Source organism: Mandrillus leucophaeus, unplaced genomic scaffold (assembly GCF_000951045.1).
Source record: "Mandrillus leucophaeus isolate KB7577 unplaced genomic scaffold, Mleu.le_1.0 Scaffold16, whole genome shotgun sequence".
Taxonomy (NCBI): Eukaryota; Metazoa; Chordata; class Mammalia; order Primates; family Cercopithecidae; genus Mandrillus; species Mandrillus leucophaeus.
The window spans coordinates 8,636,708-8,661,924 of record NW_012101587.1 but is presented as its reverse complement, the minus strand read 5'-3'; the positions used below and the strand labels follow the sequence as shown (position 1 = coordinate 8,661,924).

General features: G+C 34.9%; 1 long non-coding RNA gene across 1 annotated transcript in view; it reads left to right on the top strand.

The window, feature by feature from the left end:
- The first annotated feature begins 2,783 nt into the window (after positions 1-2,783).
- Positions 2,784-25,217, top strand: part of LOC105536513 — a 34,044-nt gene continuing 11,610 nt past the window's right edge. The window contains exon 1 of the long non-coding RNA XR_001005603.1: positions 2,784-2,990. This is a non-coding gene — a long non-coding RNA (uncharacterized LOC105536513). The remainder of the gene's footprint in view (positions 2,991-25,217) is intronic.

The following is a 25,217-nucleotide window of genomic DNA, read 5'->3' as shown; positions in this document are numbered from 1 at the left end:
CGGCCTGGAGTGTATTCTATACAGCATCTCGGAGGGCTCCCAGAGGGACTGCAGTCCACTTGTCCACAGAGATGCTCATTTTGTCCGTTTATGATAAACCCCAGGATAAATGACTACAAAAAAGATGTCTTTCTCCTTTCCGTAACATTCTTCCTAGATTCACATACATTTTCTCTGATAGCATTTCTTAAAATAAAGCCCCTGCACACATGTGAAGAAAGCACTCAGTATGTAACATGAAGATCCTTCAGGATTAAATACATGATCATTAGTATTATTATTAATATATCCTATAAAAACGGTAAATTCTTTGTAAGAAATCTGAACTTGATACAGTCTTAAAGAAATACATAGATATTAATACAAAAGATCTGTTTAGTGGTTGACTATTCATTATCCTGCACTCTAATAATTTTTCAATTAATTCAGAAACGTTACGATCACATCACTATTACATGATGTAAATGTGATTTATGTCTCCAAATCCCAATTTATTCTTTCTGAATATATACAAACACAATAAATCCATTGATAATTTCATAGAAAACTGGGACTCAGAACTATTACTATTTAAAGATGCAAAAATAGAATGTGCTAGGTTTCTCTTCCCACAAACCTTTGCTTTTTCATCCACTGAATTTAATCCACCACGAGTCTTTATATCAGGTCAAGACTTTAATCCAAGATCACAAAGTAACTAGTTCTAATCCCCAAAGTATGAGTCCTGTTTCAAGGAAATCACACATGGAAATGAGGAAAAAGAAAAAAACAAAAAACCCATAAATAATAGAGCAAAAATCAGCAGAAAAGCAGACAAAAATTGTTGAATACAGATGACAATGACCAAATACCTGTCTATAATTTACTGTCATCTTCCTCATAAATACAAATTCAAAATTGAAAGCATAATCTTCTCAAATTTTATTTACAATCTGGTGTATATCATCACATTTAAATTATCTCTAAAGTAAAAATATATGATTCTCAACCTAGAGTATTTTCTAGTAGCAGTACACCGCTGCTATAATAAATACGTACCTATTTTGTGATTATTAGCTTAATGTCTATGTCTTCAACTAGGGTGTGCTTTGTGAGGTCAAGGTTTATGTTGATTGTGCTCACGGTTAAATCTTCAGAATACATATATCATTTAACAGACAATGTGATGGTTAATACTGTCAACTTGATTGGATTGAAGGATACAAAGTATTAATCCTGGGTTTGTCTGTATGGGTGTTGCCAAAAGAGATTAACATTTGAGTCAGTGGGCTGGGGATGGCAGATCCACCTTTAATCTGGTGGGCACAATCGAATCAGCTTCTAGCAAATATAAAGCAGGTAGAAAACCGTGAAGATTGGCCTAGGCTCCCAGTCTACATCTTTCTCCTGTGCTGGATGCTTCCTGCTCCCAAACACTGGACTCCAAGTTCTTCAGTTTTGGGACTGGGACTTGCTCTTCTTGCTCCTCTGCATGCAGACAGCCTACTGTGGGACCTTGTGATCGTATACGTTAATACTTAATAAACTCTCTCACCAGTAAATCTTACATTGTTTCAACAGTTTATGATAGCAGAAGAGTAATTTTTGGCTGTCTTTCTAAATTGAAATCCAGAAATTAAAATGTTAGCACTAAAATTAGGCCAATCGACTTAAGGCCAAACTTTATTAAATTTTATTTCAAGAAATCATTTTTTTCTGCTCATGGCATGTCTTATATTAGCATTATTACCAGTATTTTAGAACACATTTTAAACTATATTTTTCTCTATTAAGTTTAAAAAATATACACACATATACAAACACACACTCCTGGATTTTCAACTTGGTGGTTGTAACATGTGATTCTACAAAAATGAGTTTTTATCACAAAAGTAAGTGAAATTTGAAATAAATTTATGAAGAAACTCTCATATATAAACCTCCACTAGTTAGACAAAACTAAGTATGTCAGTTCCAGATGCCTAGTTAATTACTTGATTTTTTGAACCCAAAAAGTACTGGACACTTATATAAAAAATATATGGAGGAAACCTTAGAGATCTTGTACTGGCAACATTTTTTCCCAATGCAATTTTCATAATTATTTCTAAATAAACACCATTTGACTAACTGTTACTTGGTAAAATTATAATGTATAAGGGAAAGATGGATTCTGGATGCAGATTGATCTGGCTTTGAAATTCTTTTCCTATCTAACATTACATTAGACAAATAACATTTGTCTCATTAGACATCAATTGCCCAAATGTTATATGAAAATAATATTCTCTAAGCTATTGAAAATCGAATAACGATATATGACCAGGCTCTAGCACATTCTGTCATACACAGTAGATGGTCAATAAATACCATTCATTTTATTAATACTGCAGCAGTAGTTCTCAAAGTGTTGTGTGGGGATGCCTGATGATCCATGCCATCCTTTTAAAGGATTGTGCTACTTTCATACTAACCTGCTTGCCATGTGAATTTTTCTACTGTCTTTCTCTCACACAGGTACAGTGGAGTTTCTTTGGGCTACATGGTGAGAGAAGATGTCACCGCTCTGACTGACATACATAATAATGTGTGTGTGTGTATGTGTTTGTGCATGTGTGTTTGTGTAAAGTTTTAATTTTAAATACGGGAAATATAAAGAGACATAATATTTAAAAAACCAATGGTTTGGAGGCTGTCAATATTCTTAAAGACTGCAAAAGTGTTCAGAGACAGAATTTTGAGACTAAAACACTATATCAGAACTTTGAGACTGAAACACAGCATCGTGTACACTCAGAGTTGAAGACACTCCCATGAGCACTCGATGTGAATGTGAGTGGATAGTACATGAAAGCAAATGGCCCTGCCTTTATTACCTGACTCACTTGTACCAGAATAGCCCCAACATCACTCACGCCTTATTTACTCTTTAGGAAACCATTCGAACTCTTTCAGAAGACTGACTCCTTGATAATCCAGTAGTACTCCTGTTTCCAACATTTCACATTATTGTAAGTTGCATTATAGTGAACAGAATTTTATTGGAGCACAAGAGCTATATTTCAGGTTCTACTGAGTATATCATTTTGTTTTGTCAGACAATTTTATGGATAATTATGGATGAAAATTTATATAAAATCTAAAAGTCATCATTGACTCTTTTCTCGCTTAACCTGCGTAATCAATTGGTCGAGTCCTATTGATTTTTCTCCTCAATAGCTCTCCAGTTTCTCTTCTCTGTGTCTCCACCACATCAATCTAGTTCAAGCAACCATCACTTTCCCCTAATTCATTAGAGCAGCATTCTACCTGTCACCAATCCACTGGGATGAATTCAAAGAAACTGATTTGAGTATTTCATTTCAACAATTGTCTTCTTGAAATATTGTTAAAAATATTGTCATTTTTTGCTTTGCCCCCATTCCTGGGTGGGCCAAACTCTCAATGAATCATGTCATTGAACCCTGCTTGGAATGGGTTGTTCAGCAGTGCATAGAAGGTGCCTGATAGCTGAATGCATCAGTCCAGATCCTTTCCGTCTGTGCCTTGCACCAAGTCTGCATATATCTAGATACAATGAATCTGTCAGCCTACTTTGACAGTAAAATGATGGGAATATGAAAAGCTGAATTAAATCTAAGACCAGTTGAACTCTGAGAGAAGTCAGGGTAGAGAATAGCCGTAATAGACATAGGAAATCTTAGACTATTCCAATTCTGAATTCTAATAAATGTAGCTAAAAAAGATCAGATTAAAACTGTTTACTTGTCAGGTATGTGTCTTGGAACTAAAGGCATTTTCTATGTGAAATATAATTAAATGACCTACAGAATAAAAGAATGTCTTAAAAATATTTATCAATATTTCCTATCAGAGAAATGTTACTTATAAATATTTATTATATTTTGGACAATAAATGAGTGTGAACAAAAGGTTACCTAAGGAGTATGTTTCTATCAATCAAATAATGTGTAAATTATATAAGCGATTGTTTAAAAATATATATTTTCAATGGATAAATAAAATATTTTAAAAAGTAAATTAGTAACTTACACAAATAATCATACTGATGAGTTTATGCATTCATTAGAAAAATTACTTTTAAGGCATTCATGTATTTCTGGATTACAAAAGTCAAAAAAAAGCAAATACTGTGTTATTCAACACACCTTTACATACCATTTATGATTATTGTCAATGATATAACAGTCAATCAGACCTAGCTATGTTCTTGAAGGACTTCATGGTCCCTGAGCAGAACACGAGGCAATAATGATCACTTTCTGGGAAAAACTACCTTAAGAAAATGTGAGATTCTGACGCACTAAGCTGTCCTAGCTTTTGGGATATGCACTGTCTGGCATTATCAGCATTGTTGGTGAGATCTCGCTACCATGCAAACGTGTGAAAAGTAAAATCACATTTTGTCCTAGTAGAGTTACAAATTGGATTTTTTTTTTCTCCACTAAGTAATCTGAATGAAATATTTCTGAAATTAAAACCTCTAATGTAAAGGAGGATAATTGCGTCTTATTTTACTTATTTATTTTTTGGTAGCAAGTTTGGAACACAGCAGTTAGTTTATGGCTTAAGACTGTATAACATCTTGAAGGACTGATTTTTAGTAAATGTACCTGTTACAGGACTGTATACAACACTTCAAAATACAAATAGTATTTCAACACTGTAAACTAAATAAAACCTGCAACAATTTATAAGTAAAAGTCTCTTTTTAAAAATTCTAGGTTGCTTATCAAAGCGGGATGCTATACTCTTTTTTGGGAGCCTCTTCAATTCTAAGGAGTCCTAGGGTCACTTAATGGAACTCTACACTTAGCAAGTTGTTAAAATTTCTTCCTCCTTAGTAAATGAGCAGCAAATGTCCTACTTGGTTTGATCTGAGCAGCATAAATGAATATAAAAAACGAGAGGGAACAAATCTTTAAAAGACCTAATAATATCAAAATATGGTTATGCTGTACAAAAGTTATCTAGTTCTTTAGTGATATGTTTTACTCCTATTGTAATCAAGTTATGAATCATACATATAACTAGATATATGTAAACTGGTAAATATAATAAATGGTTTTACCTTGAACTTATGAGAAAATGTCCTAGTGATTTTCTAACGATACATATTGTAACAAAATTCCTATAGAAAGACATACCCTTGGTGCTCATCAAAAATGCTTTGGTTCTGTAATGTCAAAGCAGATTACTTTCCCAACATAAATATTATTTTCACAATGCTCCCAAAAGGTACAGACCATATCTATAAGGGATACAGAATGAGGAGGTTATTTGCAGTACAAGCACTCATTTTAGTGGCAATTGAAGTAAACCACAAGGAGGAAAGATGAATTCACACTGCAGTTACCTTTTTTTTAATCTTGGACTTCATGTTTTTCATTTTATTTTCCATTTTTTAAGATATTTAGTTCTCATTCTACTCTAAATGCAGAGGGAGGGAGCTAATAAATAGATCTTGAAGAACAAGAGGACCAGTAATGGGAAGTGTTATGCTGCTTGCCTGTTTCTGAAGTACTGTTTTGTTTTATTTATTCTTTCATGTCCTGTTTTTCTGACACTTTTTAATTTTATTTATTCTTTCAATCTCTGTTTTTCGGACACTTTTTACATCAAGAAAATACCATGACTAATACTGAGAAATTGGAAGAAATTTTTTAAGGACAGTGAAGTATGATGCATAAAAAATCTCAGAAAACTGTGGAGCCTTAAACGATTCAATACAATATTCAGGATATGTCTACACTCTTAATTGCTGCTGAAAAATTCTTATTAATAAGGTCACAACTTACCAAATCACGTGCTGCAACTCAAATTTCGACAATTAAGGCCACTTTTTAGGTTATCCAAATAATAAAACTCAGATGGAGATACTATATTAACATAGATTTGGTCAGGCATGGTGGCTCCTGCCTGTAATCTCAGCACTTTGTGAGACCGAGGAGGGCAGATGGTTTGAGGTCAGGAGTTCGAGACCAGACTGGCCAAGATGGTGAAATCCTGTCTCTACTAAATACGCAGAAAATTAGCCGGGCATAGTGGCAGGCACCTGTAATCCAAGCTACTAGAGAGGCTGAGGCATGAGAATTGCTTGAGTCTGGGAGGTGGAGGTTGCAGTGAGCTGAGATTGCATCACTGCATTCCAGCCTGGGCGACAGAGTGAGACTTTGTCTCAGAACAAACAAACAAACAAAAACAAAGAAAGCCCCAATAAACATAGCCTCTACTGTTAACCTAAGTTTGTTTTTTTTTTTATTGTGATTGCTGCCACTGGGGAGTAACCCATGTCCCAAGAGAACTATATGTGGATAATGCTTAAAAGTATCATTGAACTACAAAAGGAATTTTGGGAAAACAAGGTACGATGAGGGAGAGGGCACTTCAGAGAATGCAGAAGATGAAAACATTGTCAAGACAAATCTCTACAAACGATTTACCCAGAGCTAATTCTACATCTCAGAAAGACACAACAGTATATCATGCTTTTTGAATGAAAAGCAATAGTATACATCATTTAAAAGCTCTTAGTTCCTTGGAGTGGATCTACATTCAATCTCTTAGAATTTGTAAGTCATAATGCACTAGATAGAATATTGGCTACCATTGCAAAGATTAATCAAAATTTTATAATATTTTCAGTATATAATTGAAATATAAACACACCTTCCAAAATTTCTAATTGATCCTTTTATTATCTATTTTCAAAAACATCTTCATATTATTATTAAATGCAGCAAAATAGTGTAAATTGTTATCATGATCTTTGATACCTTCCATGATCTGGCCTTTGCCCACGTTTCAAACTTTCACGTGCTGTTTCCCACATAGGTATTTCCCCTCTCTCTATTCAGGACAATCTAAATTCCATTTCTAACATATGGCACTTTGTTTCCTTGCTACAAAAATTTAGTCAAGGTGTTACCTCTTCTTAAAATCTCTCCTGTATTTTGGCTGCCACAAAATACCTCATAATCTTTAAAGTGTTAGCAGGCCACTTTGCTGTAAATCCTATTCTGACCCTGATCCATGAACCGACCATTATCTTTAATTAATCCTCTCCCTATCCCTGACATCTGTCATGGTGAGCACCATATTCAATTTCACTTCATTGCTGAAATGTCGGTCTCTTCTTAATAAACTGCAACTAAGGCAGGGATAATATCAAATTAAACTGTGTAAATCCAGTGTATAGTGCCCTGTCTCATAGAAATGAAGTCCTCAAGAGATGTTGCATGAGTTGAAAATAATAGATAAGAAACTAAATAGGTTGACAATAGATAGGACAGTGAAGGGTTGAGAGCTAGAACTCTAGATTTAGAGCTATGAACCCAAGTGTGCGTGCCCTTAGAGAGTTAAATACTATTTCAAACACTGCGCAATATAGGTAGTGAGATAGTGCATGCAAAATAGTTGTCAGGGAAAATAGCCTAAGGTAAGTCTTAAGTAATATTACATTACTATGATGAATTAACAGTATAATTATCTGCACTATTTCTATAAACTAGAGGTCATAAATTACAACCAAGAGCTAAGAATGTATGATCTCTTTCAAATTATTGATTCATGTTGCAAATAGCAATTATCTGACAGCTGCATTGAACGTTGCCATCACAGCCACTGGTAAGACTCAGGGATGAGTCTTACCTTATCCTTAGCCACTTAATCAAAATTCAGACCTGGGAGACAGCATGTGCTGGGCATTACTATGACCCCTCTCCCCCACCACTTCCCATCTATCATTTATTTTCCTGGAAATTGAGGAGGGGAAGGATCCGGCACTTTTGTGATTCCATAGAGGAAGGATAAAAAATGGGATAAATAGTTACCAAACACAACACAGAACCAGAAAGAAACAACTTCCCTCAAATGAAACTTGATACCTTTGTGAAATATGAGTACTGTATACACTAGACAACACATAAAGGCAAATGTCTACTATACTGACTAAATAAATAAACCTAGTGGAGAGTTTTTTATCCTATGATTTTAAAATATAACTAACTTAAATTAGAAATTTTATGATAGTTTTTAAAATATCAATTTTTGATACACATATTTATTGACTATGTAAGACATTTTATTGGGCTTTTTTTTTTTTTTTTTTTTTAAATAGAGTCTCGCACTGTTGCCTGGGCTAGAGTGCAGTGGCACAATCTCAGCTCACTGCAACCTCTGCCTCCCAGGTTCAAGCAATTCTTCTGCCTGAGCTTCCCTAGTAGCTGGAATTACAGGCACCCGCCATCGCGCTCAGCTAATTTTTGTATTTTTAGTAGAGACGGGGTTTCACAATGTTGGCCAGACGGGTCTCAAACTCCTGACCTTGTGATTCGCCCACCTAGGCCTCCCAAAGTGCTGGAATTACAGGCATGAGCCACTGTGCCTGAGCAAGAAATATTTTATGTTTATTTACACAATGTGGCAGAATGGAAGCATGGCTTTCTATAAATATTAAGGAGATGAACAAAGTTAAAATTTAGGAGGTAGAGAAGGTTTCTTAGAGATAAGATTCTGTAGAATAACTGGTACAAATCAACCCGAATTTGTTATTCTGGCCTGTCAAAACAAAGAGACAATTAAAAACCATAGTAAGAATTTTGTGTGACTAATGTAAGTATATATTCTCATCGAAATAAGAAATCATACGTTTGAGGAATAAACTCAATCTGACATTCAAAGAACCATGGATTTCAAGCCTCAGGCTTTTTTGTAAGTGATAGTCCGTTCCACCTGTAAGAGAGTGTTAATCAGGGAAATGAAAGCGGCCAAAGAGAGATAACATTTACAAGTACAATTTCATACATTAGGAAGTTTCCTCTTGGCCCTTTTAAACATATGGATGTAAAAAGGGATGATACAATTGTAGTCATTTGACTAATCTTAGATATAAGATACTATCTCAACAACACATTTGCTTTACCATTAAGCTTTTCCTAAAATTTATTTTGCTCAGTGTAGAAAAATGTCTTAGACTTTTCCCCAATAGCATCAAATGATGCTCTCTAAATATCCAAACAAGGAGAGACTGGCTAAATAATTTATGGGACATTGAAAAACTAGAAAATTACTATTGATATATTTAGAAATTAGTTACATCAACATATGCTAACTTTAGAATATTTAAAATAAGCATTACAAAATTATGTATATACATATTTATAATCTGTAATATATATTATGTATTTAAGATACATACTTGGGGCTTACATATTTTTAACTGCTCACAATTATCTGAAAGATCATGTATTGTCTTAATGCAAGAGAATAAAACTCAATTTTGTTAAAAAGGTAAGTTTATAACCAAGTTAAGCCATATGAATTAATTTTATAGTATCATTTTCTAAGCTTGTTTAACATATGAAAAATATATACAAGTTTTAAATAGATTTGCTTCTCTTAACATTGGGACTCTTATAACTATTATTACATATGAAGTGTTTTCATTTTAAATTATTTTCACCATATCTAAGTAAACCAAACTTTAAGCACAGTCTTTTGAACAATTTTTTAAAGCAAATCTCTTGAGGAATTATGAGCCAGAACTTCATATATGAGTTTATTTTCCTTATAAAACAAAGCAATCAGTAAAATCTTAGTGAACTAAAGTAAGCTAATTTATATAGAATTATTTTACAGAATTCCATTTTGGTTTTTAGATTTAAGCATACTAAACCTCAAATGAAAGGACTGCTAGTTTGTAAAATACTGTAAAATGACACCATTACTGCAAACATTTTTTTCTGTAGACATTATTTGCCTCTCAGAAATTTTTTTTATACAGTTAGCTTAAAGTTTACAGTGCCCAAAGCACAAATATATATGTTTACAGGCAAATATTTTTTCACAATGAGTAGCTTTTATTATGAAAAAATTTAAGTTCTATATTTTTCAGCCTCTAAATTTCACGAATTTCCTCAAATATCTGAACCATGATTTTAGAGTTTAGTTTGCCTACTGTGGGATCTAGAAAAATTATTTAACCTTGATAAAAATCAGTTTGCTCCCTCTAAAATGGGAGTAACAAACTGATATGTAAAAGACATATGGGGATTAAATTAGTTGAATACATTCAAAAAGTGTTTATCAGATTGGCCAGAAGATTGTTAGGATCCAGAAAGTATATTGGCTGTTGACAATGTCATTATTATGATCATTATTATTTAGGGGACTCTACAATTACTCAATCTAATTCTCATCTATAAATATGAGTTTTGAGTAAGGTACACTTGGTAACTTTTCCTATAATAGACTGTCTACAATTTAATGTTAATTACATTTTCCACAATAGAAAACATTTTCTAAATATTAAAGGAAAAGAGTGTGTATTCAATCACACTCAAAACAGTGGAATGTGGGCAGCTATCTTCAGAGGCTGAGCAGGCTTTATTCCTAAGCTCTGAAACTAAAAGAGAATACAAATATCTTTTTCTGTGGAAATGAATATTTTTCTAGTCTTTGATAAAGTACAATTAAGCCTTATTTAAGTTAATTTTCATGATGAAAAAAATGAAAGTTAAAGACTCTCACCCCATTACTATTGAAAAGTAGAAACTCATAAAGATAGCATTTAATTCAGTGTAATAAAATTGGAAGGGATCTTTTCTTCAAGACTGAGAAAAGTCACCAATATCTACCGAAAAGATGGAGTACTTCCATTAAATCCATTTGTTTCAATAAGAGGAGATTATACAGTGACCTTTTCTGTAGCTGCCTTGGTTTCTCCATTTTTAATCATTATGCAAGATTCGGTAGAAATTCTTGCTGACACTTTGCTCCTCAGGGGGCAATTAAGAGAGTAGTGAATTCACTGGAAACTGAAAATGATTTCACTTTACTACCGAAAATGACGGGAGAGAGGCCCACATATTCAGACTGTGAAAGCACTCTTCCAACGTTAAATAACACAAGAATCCATAAGGTTGTTCTTACAGAAAATTGCATATTGCAAAGAAAGTACTAAAAACTACATCACAAATAAAATGACTGTTAATAGTTATAATTAGTGTTATATTATACAAAATATAGAGCCATGGTTCTATATTGATTATTTTGTATATTTGTATAAATTTGTTCCTGGAAAATCTGCTATATTGGTTTTTGTCTACCTTGCTCTTTCTGTTTTATAATTCAAATATAGTTTTTCTAAGGATTTCATTATTCATAGCTGCAAAAACAATAACTGCACTAATATGTTTAACCAAAGCAAATTAATATAAACAAAACCATTACAGTGATTATTTATGCAGTATTTGTACATGTTTTCAAAACGTATTTCAGAATAAGATGTAATCTTAAAGGCTTTATTTTCTTTTTTTAGTCAGCCAGTTTTTTATTGGACATTATATTTTTTGTGCTATAAGAAGATTTATAACTATCTGAGGTGAATGACTTGGAGCTAAAACCTTAGATACATATCTGATTTTATCCTTTACCAAAAATTTCTAAAAATAGATAACTGATCAAAGGGCAAAGGCACTTTTGCAAGGTTTTCAGCAATATTGCCACATTGTTAGCACCAGTTTGCACCACCATGAACACTACGTAGGCACGCCTTTATTATTTTTGAATCACATACATTTAATGTGTACAACATGAAGTTTTGATACACATATACATAGTGAAATTTTAAATCATGCAATAGACAAATCCATTAGCTCACATAGTAACTGTGTGTGTGTATGTAGGGGGGTGAAAGTGAATGTGTGTGGTAAGAGCACCTAAAATCTTCTCTTAGCAAATCTCAGGTATACAATATTTTAAACTGTAGTATTTATTTATAGATTTAATCTTCAGACTTATCCAACCCACATCACTGAAACTTTTACCTTGTGACTTACATCTCCACATTCCTAATTCCCTTCCCTCCCTGCCCCTGTTAACCATTGTTTCATTCTCTGTCTCTATGTTTTAAACCTTTTTTTTGTTGTTTTAGATTCCACATACAAGTGGCATCATGCAGTATTTTTCTTTCTGTTTCTGGCTTATTTAACTTAGTATAATGTTCTTCAGTTTCACCCATGATTTTGTAAATGACAGAATTGTTTTGTTTTTTGAGTCTGAATATTATTCTAGCATGTGTGTGTGTGTTTGTGTGTGTATATGTGTGTGTATATATACACATCACATTTTCTTTATCCATTTATCTGCCTAGAGATACTCACGTTGTTTTTATATCTCGGAAATTTTGAATAATGCTGCAATGAATATGAAAGAGATGTTTTCTCTTCAACATATTGATTTATTATCTTTTGAATATATACCCAGTAGTAGGATTGCTGGATCGTTGGAGTTTTATTTTTTAATTTTTGGAGGAATTTTTATACTGTTTTCCACAATGGCTATTACAAGGTACATTTCCATAACAGTGTACATTTCCATAACAGAGGAAACATTCCCTTTCCTCCTCATTCCCACCAATACTTATCACTTGCTTCTTCATATATAATCTTATTTATTCCGAGTGTGTACCACCCGAGGATGTAAGAAACAACCACCTCTACCACAAAATCTTGGCAGCTTAACACAGCAAAGATTGCTGTTTATCTTATATTGATGTCCAATGAAAGATGACAAACAGGATTCTTTCCATCCTGTGGTTTCTTTGTCCATTAATCCCCAGATTTTTCCACTAGCTCTCCTGCATCAGAGAGGGCAAATGGGGTGAGAAAAGAGGACTGTGCAATGTGCACTTTAGAGGCCAGACTTGGAGACTGCACATGCCTTTGTCTTTGCATCCAGAAATCAGATCTCCAGCTCCACTTAATAATCATCAGTGAAATACATGGGATTGACATTTTCCCAGCAAGAAGATAACAAACACAGTTGTTAGTGAATATTAGTGTGATATGGCTTGGTTGTGGCCTCACCCAAGTCATCTTGAATTGTAGTACCCATAATCCCCACTTGTCATTGGAGGGACCGGTGGAAGATAATTAATCATGGGGGTGGTTCCCCCATGCTATTCTTGAGATAGTAAGTTCTCATGAGATCTGATGGCTTTATAAGGGGCATTCCCATTTTCTCAGTTCTCATTCTTGTCTCTACTGCTGCCATGTGAAGAAGGACATGTTCACATCTGCTTTCACCATGATTATAAATTTCCTGAGGCCTCCCCAGGTATGCTGAACTATTATTAGTCAATTAAATCTCTTTCCTTTATAAATTTCCCAGTGCCCAAGGCCATGGGAGCCCACCTCTTGCATTAGTGTGACCTGGATGTGAGACATGGAGTCAAATGAGATCATTTTGGAACTTTAAATTTTAATGACTGCCTTTTTGAATTTTATACGTGAATGGGGCCTGTAGTCTCTTGTTTTGGCAAATTTCTCCCATAGTATGTGTATTTGCCCAATGCCTGTTCCTCCATCGTATCTAGGAAGTAACTAACTTGCTTTTGATTTTGTGGGCTCATAGGCGGAAGGGACTTGGCATGTCTGACCTTGGACTTGGACTTTTGAGTTAATGCCGAAATGAGTTGAGACTTTAAAGGACGTTGAAAAGGCATGATTGTGTTTTAAAAAGTGAGGACATGAGATTTTGGTGGGCCTAGGGATGCAATGATATGGTTTGGCTGTGTCCCCACCCAAATTACATTTTATTTCATTATTTATTTATTTATTTATTTTCGAGATGGAGTCTTACTCTGTCACTCAGGCTGGAATGCAGTGGTACGATCTTGGCTCACTATAACCTCTGCCTCCTGGGTTCAAGCAGTTCTCCTGCATCAGCCTCCCGAGTAGCTGGGATTACAGGCATGTGCCACCATGCCCAGCTAATTTTTGTATTCTTAGTAGAGACAGTGTTTCACCATGTTGACCAGGCTGGTCTCGAACATGTGACCTCATGATCCACCCGCCTTGGTCTCCCAAAGTGCTGGGATTACAGGCAAGAGCTACTGCACCTGACCTCCAAATTACATTTTAAATTATAGTTCTCATAATCCCCATGTGTTGTGAGAGAAGCCTGGTGGGGTGTAATTGACTCTTGGGGGTGGTTTCCCCCATGCTATTCCCATTATAGAGAGTGAGTTCTCATGATATCTGATGATTTTATGAGGGGCTTTCCCCTTCAATTTGTTCTCATTTTTCTCTCTCCTGCCACCATGTAAAGAAGGGTGTGCTTGCTTTCACTTCTGCCATGAGCGTAAGATTCCTGAGACCTCCCCATCCATACTGAACTATGAGTCAACCAAACCTCCTTCATTTATAAATTACCCAGTTTCAGGCATGTCTTTATTAGTAGTTTGAGAATGGACTAATATTCTATATTGGTATCACAGAGAGTGGGGTGCTGATATAAAGATACTCAAAAATGTGGAAGTGACATTACAACTGGATAACATGAGAGGCTGGAATAGTTTGGAGGGCTCAGAATAAGATAGGAATATGTGGGAAAGTTTAGAACTTCCTAGACTTGGAGGGCTCAGGAAACAGGAAGATGTAGGGAGATTTGGAACTTCCTGGAGACTTGTCGAATGGCTTTGACCAAAATGCTGATAGTGGTATGGATAATAAAGCCCAGGCTAAGGTGGTCTCAGGTGGAGACGAGGAACTTCTTGGGAACTGTAGTTCACTCTCACTATGCAAAGAGACTGGCAGTATTTTGTCCCTGCCCTAGAGATTCCTGGAACTTTGAACTTGACAGAGATGATCTAGGTATCTGGTGGAAGAAATTTCTAAGTGGCAAAGCATTCAAGAGGAAGTAGAGCATAAGAGTTAGGAAAATTTGTAGCCTGATGATGCGATAGAAGAGAGAACCCCATTTTCTGAGGAAAAATTCAAGCCCACTGCAGAAATTTGCATAAGTAATGAGTAGCCAAATGTTAGCCACCAAGACAATAAGAAAATTGTCTCCAGGGCATGTCAGAGACCTTCACAGCAACCCCTCCCATCACAGGCCTGGAGGCCTAGAAGGAAAAATGTTTTCATGACATGGGCCCAGGGCACCCCCACTCTGTGCAGTCTCAGGACATGGTGCCCTGTGTCCCAGCTACTTCAGCCCCAACCATGGTAAAAGGGGTCAATATCCAGGCTTGGGCCATTGCGTCACAGGGTGTAAGCTCCAAACCTTGGCAGCTTCCATTTGGTGTTGACCCTGTGGGTGCAAAGAAGACAAGAACTGAGGTTTAGGAACCTCTGCCTAGGTTGCAGAGGATGTATGGAAATACCTGGATGTCCCAGCAGAAGTTTGCTGCAGGGGTGCAGCACTCATGGAGAACCTCTGCTGGGGTAGTGTGGAAGGGAAATGTGGGGTTGGAACCCCCACACAGAGTCTTCGCAAGGGCACTTTATAGTGGAGCTGTAAGAGGAGGGTCACCATCCTTCAGACCCCAGAATGGTAGCTCCACTGACAGCTTGCGCCATGTATCTGGAAAAGCCACAGGCACTCAATGCCAGTTCATGAAAGCAGCCAGAAAGGAGGCTATACCCTGCAAAGTCATGGGGGGGAGCTGCCCAAGGCTGTGGGACCCCACCTCTTGCATCAGTGTGACCTGGATGTGTGACATGGAGTCAAAGGAGATAATTTTGGAACTTTAACGTTTAATGAATATCCTACTGGATTTCAGACTTGCATGGGCCCTGTAGTCTCTTTGTTTTGGCCAATTTCTCCCATTTGCAGTGGGTGTATTTGCCTAGTGCCTGTTCCCCCACTGTATCTTGGAAGTAACTAACTTGCTTTTGATTTTGCAGGCTCACAGGCAGAAGGCACTTGCCTTGTCTCAGATGAGACCTTTGACTTGGACTTTTGAGTTAATGCTGAAGTGAGTTGAGACTTTAAAGGACTGTTGAAAAGGCATGACTGTGTTTTGAAATGTGAGGACGTGATATTTGAGAGGGACCAGGGATAGAATGATATGGTTTGACTGTGTCCTCACACAAATCACATTTTGAATTATAGTTCCCATGATTCCCATTGTGGGTGGGACCCAGTGGGAGGTAACTGAATCATGGGGACAATTTCCCTCATGTGATTCCTGTGATGGTTTTATAATGGACTTCCCCCTTTGCTCGGTTTTCATACTTCTCACTCCTGCCATGTTGTGAAGAAGGACGTGTTTGCCTTCCCTTCTGCCATGACTGTATATTTCCTGAGACCTCCCCAGCCATGAACTCTGAGTTAATTAACCCTCTTTCCTTTATAAATTGCCTAGTCTAAGGTATGTCTTTATTAGCAGTGTGAGAACAGACTAATACATAGTGTTCTCTCTATGAATAAGTTACTTTTTTTTTTTTGGTAGATTTCAACTTGAGTTACATATCTTCTTTGAAGAAGATATTTATTATTGGATCTTTTTTGAAAAATATGATCACTATGGCCACATCCTTAAATTATTAAGGAGGGACAAAAAATAAAGTAAAATATATATACAAATTATATATATTTGTATGTGCATGTTTATATTAAAAATATAATATATATATTTCAGTTTCCTAAAAGTCTAGACCTTTCCTCTGAACTTCCAACTTTTATATACAGTTTCCTATTGATGTAGTCACTTTCATGTCCATTCTTTTGGAAGCTTGACACTATGCCTTCCTTAATATCCTACTTCTATAAACACACTTGGTAAATACAGGCAGAAAATAATTCCTGCCTGTGACATATATCATCAATCAGCATGCATTGCCTTCAAATAAAACCAGCATTTGACTCTTCTCACTAATATCTTTCTGGAATATTTTACTGTCATCTCTACTAGCTGGTAAAAAAATAACCTCCCAACTGTCCTCTTATTTGATTCTTGAAAATTTTAGTTTACTCACAAAGCATCCAGAGTGGTCTTATAAAAAATTAAGTCACTCTGGCACTTCTATGATCAAAACCCCACAATGTCTTTTCATCTCACTATGAGTAAGAGTCAAATCCCTCAAATTGATCTTCAAAATCCCACTTGATCTGCCTCAGCCAGTTTTTCTCTGAACCTCTTTTTGTTTCCTGTTCTTCCCACCCTTTCTCAGTCAGCTTCACCCACACTGGGCTCCACATGGGCTCGCCCTGCAGAGTGTGCTTCTGCTCCACTCCTTCACCTCCCTCAAGACTTCACTCCAAAGCTGCTATCTTGGGTCTCCTTTGACTCATCTACTTAATTTTTAATACCACAATCCCTAACTCCTGGTATGCCTCAGTCCCGTCTCCATTTTTTTTTTTTTTTCTGTAAAGCTCTTACCCGGAAACTTGCTACCACTAGTTTGAAGTACTGTTTGCAAACTTTCAGTGTTCCTGGTGTGAAGATATATATATATATATACCTGTTTACTCCCAGGTGCTTGACAGTCTCCCATGATTGGAGAATGCATCTCTCCCTTCCATTTGTTTCAGTGGCCTCACTTGTCCAGTGGGGTTTAAAAGAAGGTGATATAGATTACATTTAAGTAGAAACAATAAGAACAATTATATGCCTTCATTATTAATTTTTTTTTCTGCCATGAGAGCCCTTTCTTCCAGTTAAAGAAATGCTCCCTTATATTAGTACATGCAGTTAGTTCATAACTACATGTGACCAAGGAAATATAATTTTGTTTTGTCAGTCACTCAGACTTCTTCTTTCTCATTTTGGTTTTGTCATTCTCGTTGTTTCTGAAATATGTGCCAGAGCAAGATAATATACTTAAAACAACCTCCATCTTAATTACTTTGTAAATTGTCTACCTCTGCACTAGAATGTATGCTTCATAATAGCAGTAAATTTCTGGGTTTTGTATTTTGATTTATCCCCAGTGCCTCAAGAGTAATCACTGTTATAAAGTGAGGTCATCTCAATAAAGACTCGTTTAAAGAATGAATATCTGTGATGGAGTCTCTCTCCATTTATTTGTATTTTTTTAATTTTAATTTTATTTTTGAGACAGATTCTCACTCTTTGCCTAGGCTGGAGTGCAGTGGCATAGTCTTGGCTCACTGCAACCTCTGTCTTCCAGGTTTAAGAGATTCTCCTCCCTCAGTCTCCTAAGTGGCTAGGATTACAGGCATGTTCCAACACACCCAGATAATTTTTGTATTTTTAGTAAAGAACATGGTTTGCCATGTTGGCCAGGCTGATCTTGAAATCCTGGCCTCAAGTAATCCACCCATCTCAGCCTACCAAAGTGCTGGGATTGCAGGTGTGAATCACTGCTCCCAGCCCCTCCCCATTTATTTAGGGGAGGGACTTACATTAGAACTGTCCAAGCATTGAAATTAATCTGATCCCAAGTTCACTCAAGTTCACCCAAAAGTAGAGTTAAATTTTATATACTGTTTATTCAAAGTCTGCTTCTCAGGTGTCTTTCACCTCCTCATAGTTACATTAGTTCAGTTGATAATTTTAATTTCCTGATGATTACTTGCATGCTAAGCAACAACAGCAAAAATCTGAATGGATTTTAATCCTTCATATAAGAAGTCTTTAGACAAGAAACTGTTGCCTAAATAATAAATTTAGAATAGAGGGTACCCTCTAGAGATTCCTAAAACTTAGTATCACACAAAGTACATGTACGTAACAAGGTTCCATTTTGTAATTTTGGTTTCTGATTTAAAAAAAAAAAAAAAAAAAGCTTTTTTTTTTTTATTATGTACAAGTTCTATTTAATTCCCTAATATAAAATGAGTGGTCACTTTACATCAGTACATTTCAAACTTGTTTTAAATACATTAGAATGTTTTATTCCAAATAGACCATTAGCAAGTAACAAATATATAGAATGAAGAGTTTAAGGTATTGTCTTTTCCATTCATTCCCTTGGAGGAGATTATCATGTATGCTAACAGAAATGCTGCAATTGGTGATTTATAAGATTCCTTTGGTTTGTAATATTCTATGATTCCATAAGACTATGCTCTTTTTAGAAAATCATGAGGCCTTTATTGTCAAGAGGTGCTGTGGAAACCTGATTATTATTTCTAAATTGTGGAAATGAAAAAGAAATCTTTGAGGAATCTTGTTGTTCTATGAGAAGCATTTGCGCTATTATGTAAGAACACAGTTGTTGAAAGTGATAGATATTCCCAAATATTCGTTGGAGAAATCTAGACTTCTAGAAAATCAGTCTTCAAACACTTCATCTTATAAAGTTATTTTTGTTGTATATGAGGTTAGAAAAGCAACATTTTAAAATGTTGCTATAAACACATGAAGATATGACACATTTTAACACATGTTCTTAAAATGGAAGCAGGAGAGAATCAGCTCTATGTGGACTCTCGGATGTGGTCATCACATAGAACTGCTTGTGCTTTCCCTTAGTGGTTTCCTTTTATTGGATGTTGACAATTATTTTTGAGGTTGTTGTTGTTGTTTTGTGATACGATAGATTAGAACACAGATTTCTCATAGATACTGCATATGTTTTGACTAAATAATGATAGTCAATATGAAAACGTCACATATAATGCCCATGTCACACATAATATGTCACACATAATACGTCACACATAATACGTCACACATAATACCATTTTGACAGCAAAAACCTAATACCCCTAGGAAACTGGTGAGATCAGAAAGGAAAATGGATTTGAATGCTGTGTGGATGAACCCACAGAGAAACACTTCCAGCACTCCTACATGGTTGTTTCCAAAGACAAGTGCTAGAAACAGAGCAAGGGAAAGAAAGAATTTGCAGATTGGACAGAGAAGTTATCATATGAATTCTCACTTTCTAAAATACAATTGTTGATACATTTAGTGATTTATTTTATGCTCCCTCACGTGAATTTAAGTTGTTTGTGATTCTCCCCCATCATCCTGAGTACTGTGTCCTCATATTATAAAACAATATTTATAAAACAGTATTTATTCAGTAAATCCTTATGGAAGAGGTACGTGAATTGATCAGTTAAAGAGGAGTACCATGGAAGTATAAATCAGCAGGGAATAAGCCAGTTAGGACTCATGTTAGAAGTATAGACTGAACTTCCAAAATGTATTGCAATAATGATGTGAAATTAAAAGGATACAATTAAAATTTTCTCAAAACAATTTCTAATTACTTTGTAGAAGCAGGATTTTTTAAATCTTTTGAATAATTAAAGGAATATTAAACAAATGTATACAGCATGACTCACTTTGGCAGCGTAATTTGGGAAAATTTTCTAAAAATAATATAAATGACTAGGAATGACAGCAAATTACTTAATCATTAAAATGAAGGTGCTATAATAAACCCAATAAAAAGGAAAAAAATGCCAAAAAGGTACTCAAGTAGAAAATTAAATAAAATTAATTAATTAATTCAATTGTTAAAAACAGATCAAGTCCTGGAGATAATTTTTACTACTGTGGAATTTTTTAGGCAGCAGACTGAGCTCTTCAGGGAATGGCTGTAGATTTTTGAACTCTGAATCATTTAATGAATAAATTGAACACTTAACAACACCCTAAAGGGAACATTCCTTTATTAGGAACAGCATTGAGTAGGTAACTAATATAACTTCCATTCCTAATGTTTCTTATGTTACCAATCTTTGGCTAGAAAAACTATGTAGATCTAATAGTCTCCTGATTGCGACATGGGTACCTGGAATACATTAACTTGAAAAATTGGTGTTGTCAACCAAAATAAATAAAATATTTGTCAAAAGTATAGATAAAACATTACATTAAATATTAAATCTCATATTATATTAAAATATAATCTCTAGGTTGTGGCTGAAATAAATTTATATGAGTGCTAATATTAACTTTTTAAATTAGGCTTTATTTTTCTTGAGTGACACATAAATATTTAATTAAATTTCTGTGTTTTAATTTGATTAATAACAACTAGCAAAATTAAAATCAGAAGAAAAGATAATTTCCAAATTAAAAATAGAAAACTTTTGTACTTAAAAGTATATATATATACATCTATATATATATATGGAGAGAGAGAGACTTTCTATATTTTAACATAAGTTAGTTTGAATCATGCTTAAAACAGAGATGATATATCATTGCTTTATAATGTCAGAGTTTTTCTGTGAGGTAAATGAATATATTTCAGAATTACTAAAATGTGGAATTTTCTAGAAATGGTTCAGAAGATTGACTTGAATATTTTTGGTTCAAATTATAGCTCACATAATTTTAAATTGCATAACGTAAGGTAAATCATTACCTTTTTAAGCTTTGGTTTCCTATTTCGGGGGAAAAGGAATAGGCAATGTTTTCCTGTATAATATGACAATTAAAGCCAAGGGAAATACCCTAAAAATAATAAACAGTTAACAAACACGAGGAATACCTTAAAGAAAATCAATGTTGTGTTATTGATGAAATAATACTAAATTCTAGTTTGTGGTCTGATATATTCATATGCAACAAGTGATTATCAACCATTAGCACCTGATAATACATAAAATCTTATTATCAAGAATTCATTTACATTTCATACACAGTCAAAGTCTCAAAATAGTATACTAAAAAGTCACAGGGTGTCTAAGAATTTTAATTTTAATTGTCTCTATGATAGAGAGACAAATTTTGTTTTCTCTGTATATTAGTCCATTCTCATACCATCATAAAGAAATGCCTGAGACTGTGTAATTTATAAAGGAAAGAGGTTTAATTGATTCACAGTTCCACATGGCTGGGGAGGCCTCAGGAAACTTACAATCATGGCAGAAGGGGAAGCAGGCATGACTTACATGGCAGCAGGAAAAAGAGAGTGTGTGTGAGCACAGAAAAAACTACCATTTATAAAACCATCATATCTTGTGAGAATTTGCTCACTATGATGAAAACACCATGGGGGAAATAACCCCCATAATCCAATCACTTTTCTCCAGGTCTCTCCCCCAACACCTGTGGATTACAATTTAAGAAGAGATTTGAGTGGAGACACAAAGGCTAACCATATCACTCTGTAAGGAATAAAAATGAAGAAAATTAAAGAACGTATTTATAATAATTTTACTTTTACTATATATATATATATTTTTGGTTTACGTACTGTTTCTGGAATTTAGAGCTGAGAAATAATGGAATATTATATATTTTTATTGTAAAAAAAATCAGCTAGTTTGTTGCCAAGACCAGTTCAGCTGGGGAGACTCTAACCCAGCAGCACTAGAGGAATTAATGACACATACACAGAAATATAGAGGTGTGAAGTGCGAAGTCAGGGGTCTTACAGCCTTCAGAGCTGAGAGCCCTGAACAGAGATTTACCCATGTATTCATTGACAGTAAGCCAGTCATTAGCATTATTTCTATAGATACTAAATTAACTAAAAGTATCCCTTATGGGAAATGAAGGGATGGGCTGAATTAAAGGAATAGGTTGGGCTAGTTAACTGCAGCAGGAGCACGTCCTTAAGGCACAGATTGCTCATGCTATTGTTTGTGGCTTAGGAATACCTTTAAGTGGTTTTCTGCCCTGGGTGAACCAGGTGTTCCTTGCCCTCATTCAGGTAAACCCACAACTTTCCAAAGTGGGCTTTATGGCCCTCATGAACATGTCACAGTGCTGCAGAGATTTTGTTTAGGGCCAGTTTTGGGGCCAGTTTATGGCCAGATTTTGGGGGGCTTGTTCTCAACAGTTTGTATACTTTTAAAAATGTTAAAACTTTTTCTCACTAAAGATAAATTTCTCTACTTAAATTTATATATGTAAATAAATATGTAGATACATATACAGGTAGAGTTGCATTAAAGCACATTTTTGATGGATGTGCTGATTATTTTTATTTAGCTCAAAGTAATTCAATTCTCTAATTGGCATTAGCTCTATTTCTTAAATTTAATAAAATATTGATACACTGTATAATTAATTTGAACACATATCATCTTCCATAAAATGCAAGCAAATTAAATTTAGCAATGTATAAAACATTAATATACAATAATCAAATAGGGTTTATTCCTATTTGAAAATACACAGTCAGAGGAGACAAAAGAGAAGGAATTTTTAAAATGAAGCACACCTGCAGGATCTAGAAAATAGCCTCAAAAGGGCAAATCTAAGAGTTACTGGCCATAAAGAGGAGGTAGAGAAAGAGATAGGGGTAGAAAGTTTATTCAAAGGGACAACAACAGAATTTCCCAAACCTAGAGAAAGATATCAATATCAAAGTACAAGAAGGTTGTAGAATACTAAGCAGATTTAACCCAAAGAAGACTACCAGAAAGTATTTAATAATCAAAACTCTTAAAGATCAAAGATAAAGAATGGATCCCAAAAGCAACAAGAAAAAAGAAACAACATACAATTGTGCTCCAATATGTCTCGCAGCATACTTGTTAGTTGAAATCTTACAGCCAGGAGAGAGTGGCATAACATAATAAAAGTGCCGAAGGAAAAAAAAATACCTTAGAATAGTATATGCAGCAAAAATATCCCTTAAATAAGTTTGTTTTGTTTTCCAAGACAAAAGCTGAGATATCTCATTAACACCAGACTTGGAGAAATGTTAAAGAGAATAATTCAGTCAGAAAGAAAGGATGTTAATGAGCAATATCTAATCACTTAAAAGTACAAAATTCACTGGTAATAGTAAATACACAGAAAAATCACAGATTATTATAACTCTGTAACTGTGGTGTATAAACTACTTGTATGCTAAGTAGAAAGACTAAATCATTAAATAAACAAAAATAGTACCTACAACAAGTTTTCAAGACATGTATAGTATGATCAGATATAAATAGAAACAACAAAATGTTAAGAAGCAGGTGACACAGTTAAGATATAAATATTTTTATTAGTTTTCTTTCTGCTTATTTGTTTATGCAAACAGTGTTCAGTTGTTATCAGCTTAAACAATGGGTTATAAGAGAGTATTTGCAAATCTCATGTTCACCTCAAACCAAAAAGCACACAATGAATACAAAAAAGCAAAAAGAAACTAAACAATATCACCAGAGAAAACCACCTCTAGTAAAAGAAGGAAAGAGGGAAGAAAAGGCCATGAAACAACCAGAAAATGAATAACAACATGAGAGAAGTAAATCATTACTTAGCAACAGTAACATTGTATGTAAATGGACTAAACTCTCAAATTGAAAGGCATAGAGTGACTGAATGGATAAAGAAAAAAAAAATCCATTGATCTGTTGCCTACAAGAAACACACCTCGGCTATAAAGACAAATAGCAAAAATAAAGAGATGGAAAGAGATATTCCATGCCAATGGAAACCAAAAAAGAGCAGGAGTCACTATACTTCTATTAGAAAAAATAGATTTCAAGATAAAAAATCTAAGAAGTGACAAAGAAGGTGACTAATAATAAAGGAGTCAATACAGTAAGAGAATATAACAATTTGAAATATATATCCACCCAACACTGGAGCACCCAGATATATAAAGGAAACATTATTAGAGCTAAAGAGAGAGGTAGACTCCAATATAATAATAATTGGAGACATAAACACTCACTTTTAGCATTGGCCAGATCTTACACACAGAATATCAACAAAGAAACCCTGGACTTTATATTAGCTATAGACAAGTAGATCTAATATAAATATACAGATTTTATCCAGTGGCTACAGAATACACATTCTTGTTCTCAGCACATACATAACTCCCAAGAATAAACCATTTGTTAGGTCACTGTATTAGTCTGTTCTCACGTGGCTAATAAAGACATACCATAGACTGGGTAATTTATAAAGGAAAGTAGTTTAACTGACTCATTGTTCCACATGGCTGGGGAAGCCTCACAATCATGGCTAAAGGTAAATGAGGAATAAAGTCACGTCTTACATCATGGCAACAGGCAAAGACCTTGTGCAGGGGACCTCCTATTTATAAAACCATCCGATCTCATGAGACTTATGCACTACCATGAGAATAGTATGGGGGAAACCACCCCAATGATTCAATTATCTCCATCTGGCCCTGCCCTTGATACCTCAGGATTATTACAATTGAAGGTGAGATTTGGGTGGGGACACAGCCAAACTATATCATTCCCACCCTGGCCCCTCACAAATCTAATGTCTTCACATTTTAAAACCAATCATGCCTTCCAAACCATCTCCTAAAGTCTTAACTTACTTCAGCGTTAACTTACAAGTCCACAGTCTAATGTCTCTTTTGAGACAAGGAAAGTCTGTTCCACCTATGAACCTGTGAAAGTAAAAGCAAGTTAGTTACTTTCTAGATACATTGGGGGACGTAGGCATTGGGTAAATATACCCATTCCAAATGGGAGAAATTGGCAAAAATGAATGGGCTACAGGCCCCATGCAAGTCCAAAATCCAATAGGACAGTCATTAAGCCATAAAGTTATAAAATGATTGTCTTTGACT